The sequence below is a fragment of the Trachymyrmex septentrionalis genome, unplaced genomic scaffold (assembly GCF_001594115.1).
Source record: "Trachymyrmex septentrionalis isolate Tsep2-gDNA-1 unplaced genomic scaffold, Tsep1.0 scaffold133, whole genome shotgun sequence".
Taxonomy (NCBI): domain Eukaryota; kingdom Metazoa; phylum Arthropoda; class Insecta; order Hymenoptera; family Formicidae; genus Trachymyrmex; species Trachymyrmex septentrionalis.
In genome coordinates this window covers 67,603-76,034 of record NW_017304472.1, presented here as the reverse complement: position 1 = coordinate 76,034, position 8,432 = coordinate 67,603, and the positions used below count along the sequence as shown (strand labels likewise).

Here is an 8,432-nt window from a genome sequence, read left to right as displayed (position 1 = left end):
TGAGACCAGTACTCTAGAATCGGCTGGACTCACGCCGTCATCCCCATCAGTGTTATCGTCATCATCATCTATAACAAAATTGATTTTATTCTTTATCGCATTACATCTATATTATACGAACTAGATTTCTCGGGTATTTGCGAAATACCTACTGATTACAATGACGGGGACGTCATGCGGAGGCGGAATATTATTTTCCTCTTCGATTCGTGCTCTTCCTAGAAAAAAAATAAAATATTTTAATATTCGGGATTTCTATAATCGTTTAGTTAATATTTATTTCTCTAAAACTCTCTCTTACTCACTGGTACTCCCTCCTCTTCTTCTCCCGCAGGGCGACGTCTCCTTAAAGCGAGTCGTCCTACCGGCCGACCCCTGCGATACGGTATCGCACGCCCCACAATACTGCCGGCTTCTATGAAATAAATATTATAATTTAATTATAATATTTATTAATTATAAAGCTTTTATTTCTAATATGTATTAGATTCTATTTTTAAAAATTATTAGTGCTTACCTCTTAGTCCAATGCGTCGCTTGAAGTCAGCTATGTGACTTCCAGCGTCATCCTCCTCTTGACCAAAGCACTCGCGTATTTCGAGATGACGTGCGATTATATTTTTTAGTCTCACATCATCACCGCAATGCTCCAGTTTGTGCATAACACACACTAGTGTACTGGAGCACTCACCAATAAATTTCCCGAAAACGGAATAATTTTTCTCATCGTTATCTGACAACTTTGTCGCCAGCAACTAATTTTTTATTTAAGTGCTTTATTTAAGTTGCTAGCTACGATGAAAAATTTCCCTAGCAACCCGCGAAGTTCCATTTTTAACCAAATTAAAAACACGCAAATAGTAAAATTCACTTCGGAGTTTGAACGTAGGACTAAACTTTAGCTCGATCAGGGCGCGCTATTTATGCCTGTAGCGATATTCATAAAAATTCCTCTCCCACGAAAAGATTCGCTAAAAATTCCTAGTCCCTTCATAGGCCGATAGATTTTTGACGATTTTGGTAATCGACCGCCTCCTTTACTAGAAGTGATTTTCTCATAAAATTTAGAGAAGCGGGGATGACAAAAGTTATGACCATCCCTATAACCGATCTAACACCTTTTCTGATCCCATACAAATGATCACGAAAAGCATCGCCCCCCTTCGCTTTTACCCTAATAAAATCTTTAGCTCTCGTTTTCATTATTATCCAGAGAAGTTTTGCCTCGCTTTACAATTTTTATTATTAAGACGAATCTAATGTTTTAAATTTTTCCTTCTGCTTTTTGTATCTTCTTACTGGAAAGGATTCTCACACAATATTAGTCTACGACTGATAAACATTCAACCTTTCAGCAAAAAATACAATTTTAATGGAAATTTCTGTCTTGCTTGATCGACAATATCAGTTGGTTTTTGTTTGTTTTCTCTTCTTCAAGGTCTCGTCATGAGGAAAAATCATGGTGAACATCGAACACTCCCCTCGTTTAAAACTTTTCTCACGTTTTTATCAATATAACTAATATTTAATTTTTGTATCCTCTAAATTTCCATATACTACACGTTATTTTTTCCCACGCGAGTATATACAAAAGTTTCAGAAAAGAGGAAGACGAATAAATTTCCTACATTATTTCAATTGAATTCAACATTTTTGTGCCGTGCCTCTGTCACTTTAAATTAATGAATTTTCTAAAAGCAATAAAACCATTTCGTAAATTTATTTTAAAGCGAAGACGTTTCATAAATTTCTTCTTGTCTTTTTAAAAGAAACTCGTAGGTTATTGTTGTACTAAATCTTATTTGTTAGAAACTATCCCACGATCCTAAACCCCCTCAATTCTTTTTTCCTCTATAGCGAAAAATTTTCATTCTTTTCACCTGGACGATTTCCTTCCTCCCCCGTCGTAACATAGAAAACGAGGAGAGGAATCGTAAAACCTTTCGTTTCACGCCTGTTCATTCCTGTTCGTTCTCGATTTATCTTGTTCTCACTCCCTCTCCTGACTTCTACGGGGTAAAGATTATTTTAAATTTTTAAGAAAAATTTAAAGAAAGTTTATGTTTTTATTTTTTTCATCTGCGCGCGCAGAATAATTTTATTACGCAGCGTCGGAGAGAGTGGTGATGTCGACGGTACTAATGAAAATTCGTTTCATTCGAGTCTCGTCGTCTGTAGCTTCAGCCTCGCGAGCAAACAAGTACTGTGCTTCTTGTGTTCTTTTATTCGCCATCTTAGTTTGCTGAATTTGGTATTACTACGACGTAAGAACAATGGCCAGTCCAAAAAATACTAATAATTCGGACATGAGCATGTATTCCATTCCCGATTCTTACAAGCTACGTAACGACATCGAGAGAAGAAACGCTCGATTTCATATGTTGTTAGCAACATCGTATGGCCTAACCAATTCTCATACGAAGACGATTCACGTAGGATTGCAAAGAACGAACGAAGAAATCTTCAAACCTGTTGTAAAATTGGGCGGGCATAACGCAGACGGAATTTATTTTGACGCCGACTGCTGGCAACAGTTTCAAGATAACATGGAACTCATGAACGAATATTTAAGCAACGATAACAGAGTGAAACCTAACTTTGTTGTTATAAAAAATATCATTATCAGCTTTACCACATCTTACGGGTCAAAATCAATATTGCTAGCGTATAAAGAAGAAGAGGAAAATTCCAACGGAAATCTTCGAAAAAAAGAGGACGCGCTCGATTCATCTCCTCCGGTGAAGAAATGGAGAACCTACGTAGCGGCAGTTGTAATGCAGAAAACCATCTTCCTCGGGCTGCGAAGCATTGTAAAGTGCGTCGATGCGCATTTAAAACAATTAGAATCTTTATCCGATAATGTTAACAAGTGTGCTTTATATTTAATTCAAGAAATCGAACTGAAATTACCCGCATGTTTTATTAATCAGGAAATTTTAAAATTAACACTGCGTGGTAATTACGAAGATATAGAACGTAATGTGCGTACACAAATTAACGACCTAACTTTTCTTGATGTGTATTTCAATATAATATTTTTGGAATTAACTTCGTTAAGATATAACGAAATTTTTCATATACAATAATTCTCTCGAAGCAAGAATCTTTGGCTTAATTTTACTAAAACGTTTTTAGTTTATTCTCATATAAACTATGTATTTCTTCTTCTTTGAAAAAAATTTGTATCAATAAATATATTTTTATAACATAAACCCTCGTTTCTTAATTACTCGTACCTTCCAATAACCAACTTTTTTCTCTGCTTATTTCTGCGTTATACATATAAACTTTTAAATAAAGTACAAGAAATACAATACAATTCATAAAATCCTTGCCATACACCATAGAAATCATACTCTCTCACTCGAACGAGTGAGTCGTCACACCGGAGACGACACGCCGCAACTGCTGAACGTGTTCGTTTCTGTTTTACCTCCCCCAAAATTCTTCCGAACAAAGCAAGTCTCTCTCTAGGCCCGCAAATTTTCCGTATAAGATCTCCTTTCTCATACATTAATAACATTCACCGAATCGCCAACACGTCGGAGACGTTGCCCCACGACAACAAAAGCGGCCGTCATAAAATGCGACCGCTATTCATCCCTCGCTGTTCGTACTCTAGCCTCGCGACAAAAGAATGCTGCAGTCCCAATCTCCACTCACCATTTTTCAAACCTCCATTTTGTCTAAGGCCCTCTACCACCCACCCTCTCCAATCACCTTTTGGGTAGGTATGGAGCGAACCAATCAAATCTTGGGCGAGTATAGGGCGAACCAATCAGAACACACCATTTAATTACCCTGTTACCTCCTCCCTCCACTCCTCGACCAATCAGAACGCGCCCTTTCGCCAGACTGACCCGTCTAGGCCACGCCCACGGCGCCGGAGGGAGACGTGGAGGGGGTTTGTTTTGACGCCCCATGGCTTCCTATATACTACTCTCAGCATTAAAGTGTTAGACTATCACCCTTAAGTACCGTAGGTCTTAGGTTTGAAGCCCGTCGATTCCGATATTCGTTTTCAAAAATTGTAAACTTCCGATGCTATATAATAATTATAATTATTAATTCTACAAAAGACCATCTGCTCACAAGCAAACTAAACATCCCAAATCCTTGGCTTAAAAAGGAATAGAAGGAACTGATTAAAACGAAACGCTTTAAAACAATTATTAAGTAAAGAAAGTATTAGAAACCTATACCAGAAAAGAATGGCCAATTATCTACAACTATATGAATGTGTACTCAAATCTGCAAAAAAAACACTAGGATTTAGATACAAGAAACACGACAAAAAAGAATCAAAAGTATGGAACAAAGAATTGGAAATGCTGATTTCGGAGAAATAAATAGCTTACCGTAGATATCTGAACTTCAAAAACGAACAAGACAGACAAACATATAGAAACAAATATAACGAAAACAAACGAGCAATAAAGTCTACCTATTAAGAATGCTAGGATCAGTCATAGATTGAATATGATATACACGGAAGACCAATAGCATATAAGATAATGAAACATTTAAATGAATCAGAAAGAGCAAACTTGAATATCATTAACAAAGAAATATGAAAAATGCACTATATACAGCTATGGCACAACTCAAATATAACAAATAACACAGAAGAGACAATGAATTATGAAGCGGAATTATAAACCCTATCACGCTAGAACTCGAATGGCGCATTAAGCCACTAAGAATAGGAAAGCAACAGGCACCGATAATATAAACTCCGAACTTATCAAATACGGAGGTTAAATATTATAATTGAGAATCTTACATCTTCTAAACATATGCTGGAGCCAATCACAGACTCCCAAGGAGTGGAAAACCGCCAATGTCGCCTCTATATACAAAAAAGGGATGAGAATTGACCTCCAATAATTACGAAGAAATTAAAACCTACTAAACTCATGTTATAAAATATACTCGAAAATAATAGTAGAGTATACAAGCCATCGCGGAAGTTAAATTGAGAGAAGAACAAAGCGGTTTCAGAAATGGACGATCAACAAAAATGCGGTATTGACCTTAAAACTAATTATTAAAAAAAAGAGCAAAATTTGGAGACACAAATTCATAGATTACACGAAGGTCTTCGACAAAATCTGTGCATCAAAATAAGATATCTTAGAAGGAAAAGACTTCCTAAAACACCTACTTAAGGTAATAAAGAACATGGATCATAATTTCAGGAACAAATTTAACTATTGACAAGGAGAATTCCAAATACGTCATATTCACTAACTAAGAAATAAGACAAGGATGTGATATAAACATGAAGACTTATCCCCGATCTTATTCAACATATACATACATAGACGATGTGGTACATGGAGAGAACGTAAGAATAAAATTATAAAGGAATGTAAAGCCATTGACAGCCGACACAGTTGTACGTGTGTAGTCAAAAATAATATACAAAGTGGTTGGATTCTACGGCTCCACTCGTCCCGAGCAGGTAAAGCGGACTAAACTAAGTCGAAAAGTCCTGTACTATTTTGCAAACTCTGTATATATCAATTACCAATTACAAACATTTCGACCATAGGATTAGGTCATCTTCAATGTAACAATTATTCATTTGAATCAAAATTGATGCCTTGTAACACAATATGGCAAACGCTATCAATGAATCATCGCTAGGTTGTTGCTCAAAATTAAGAACTTTATTATCATCTGTTGTACTTAACTGGATACCCAAACAAAAATTCAGTGATTTAATTAAAATCAGTTAGCGTGAAATTTATAAACATTTTATCGTAAAATATTAAAATTAATTATATCAAATGGGCAAAACTTATATTGTACTCAGCATAACGATGATCCGCCATAACACGATGTAATTATAACAATGTCTTGAGAGCGTGTGATGGAACGTTTTACGTAGTTGTTTATAAGTATGAAAGTTAAAAGGAATAAATATCAACGCAAACTCGACGATACAAATTTATAATTTATAAAACATGGAAACAAATGAATATCAACATAAAATCGACTATATAAATATATTAATAATTTAGTAAACAAGAACATATCCATTTTCTCTAAATTAAATCATTATACATATAGCAAATCCAACAATTCCATATTATTTTGCATATTAAGTCCATTTTTTGTTTTTTTTATATAAATCGCTTCCGAAATTAGTCTTTTATATAACCGTTGTTCTTTGTCTAAAATTTTGATGTTATTCCAATCAAAATCATAATTGTGTTAAATTCTATGTTTTATTATTATAAAGTGGTGTGTGGTGTTTTTTTGCTGTGTGTTATTTATATAATTCTGATATTCTTTAATACGTGTCTTTAATAACCGTTTCGTTTGGCCCATATAGGAAACATTATAATTTTGACAATTAATTTTAAATATCATATTAAAATGTAATAGTGATGGCAATTTGTCCTTTTGTGCTCTTATAAATGTATTAAGTTTATTAATTCCTACGTAAGCCAAACGAACCGCTCTGTTTTTTTTTTAAATCTCTTGAATTTCTCTGCTATTGAAGTCACGTATAGTAAAGTATGTAATTAAATTGTTGTCAATTTTCTTTCGTTGTCTCCTATTCAAATATTTAGGATACAATCTATCAAAAAAAGCTGACATAAATAAAAACTGACTTCCAGAGAATATGCAACACCATATAAAAAACATTAATAAGACTAGAAAAGACACAATTAAAGTTCTACAAAATAATGGCAGTTCTCACGCTGCTGTATAGAAGCGAAGCTTGGAGAGTAGGAAGAAAGAACGTAAATAGAATACAAGCCGCAAAAATGAAGTTCTTAAGAGCAGTTAAAAGTTGTACGAAATTAGATAAAATCAAATATGAAGACATAAGGAAGAAGCTGGTAATTTTCACAATCAAAGATAAAATTTGAGTTTATGTTTCACTCGAGCTGCGATCAACATGCGTTTTCTAACTTGATACTTTTTATAAATTTTAATTGGTTTTGATCCAATGTTGAGACGAATTCCTTCTATGTCTTGGGATTACATCAAATCTGTTAACCTGATTTTTTTTGGACATGATTGATATTTTGAAATTGTAATGCTGAGGATGGTTCTCCAAAGTAAACTGAAACGTATTATATACTTTTCTATTTTTTGAAATAAAGATTTAATGTTGCGTATTGACTACCACGCTGACTCTCATTTGTCCTGATTTTTTTTAATTTGAGATAGTCCGTAAAATAATTACATTATTACTATTTCAAAGATAAAATGATAAATTATAAGAGGAACAATTACACATGGAGCAAATGAAAATTCGACTCCCTAAATTAGCGTTAGGCTATAAATCACAAGGCAATAGAGAAGATTATGAAAAACGTGGCATGTTGAAGCGGAACAGAAGACCATTCTAACTTAAGCCGTGTCCAATGACGACGACGATTTAAATACAATTTTTTTAGTATTTTGTATTTAAATACAACTTGAGTATTTTGTATTTTATATTTGAATACAATTTTGTAAGTATTTTGCCCCTGCACACTTCATCTTGCAGTGTAGATCTGTTAATTATTGAAAGTGTTTAAAAATAAACTGAAATATAGCATTGAAATGTATAATATGTACGTGAATTATAGACTTTCAATACTACAAAGAAGAAAAATAATGTTAAATTAATCTAATTGAATCTAATTAAAAATAATTTTGTTAATTTACAGTATTAACAAATTCGCTATCATTCTCTCGTTTTAAAAAAATGTTATTTATTTCATTAATGCTGATATTGAATGAACAAGACTTTTGAATAGATTATTGTTGGCAAATGATCTTAATACATTTTTTCCGTATATCAATATATTTTTAAACGTAGTAGCTAATATAGAGAAAGAACTCCTATATCACATTTGATAGTTGAAATTATTAAAATCACTTAATACTAGCAGCGAAGCAAATATAACGTAAGATTCTTATTCTTGCTGCAAATATTATTAGTTTCTGTTTCAAAAACAAATTAGCTTAATATCTTTAGCTGAACATCATTTTACTCTAGCGAATATTTTTTGTTACAGCGCTTAAATTTTAGCAGATAATAAATAGAGTTTTGGCAGCAACGACATTAGCTGTCTCTATTATGAAATCACATTTTAGCCACAGTTATATTTTAGCTGCGTTGGCTAATCTTTTCTCTGAGTATGGATTTGACTTTGGGTGACATTAGTAGTCAAGGTTAGAACAAGATTTCTATAAATTTTTTTAATGGAATTCCTTATTCTTTATTGCATATTCTCGTAGCTTACCTTGAGAGATTATCAAAACGCTATAATAAAATATTTTTTCATTAAGTATTTTCCGAGTTATATAAGTCAAAAGTTATAGTAATACTACCAGCATTAGCATTACTCAAGATGTTCAATGACTAAAACCTCTTAAATGTTGTTCAAGATCATGACATGGATAACATTTATCAAGATCAAACC

The 8,432-nt window shown here is 33.4% G+C and overlaps 1 protein-coding gene across 4 annotated transcripts in view; it reads left to right on the top strand.

Moving 5' to 3' along the window:
• LOC108757166 (alpha-methylacyl-CoA racemase) overlaps positions 1-8,432 on the top strand; it is a 229,404-nt gene that overhangs the window by 218,542 nt on the left and 2,430 nt on the right. The gene's annotated exons all lie outside the window — the stretch shown is intronic.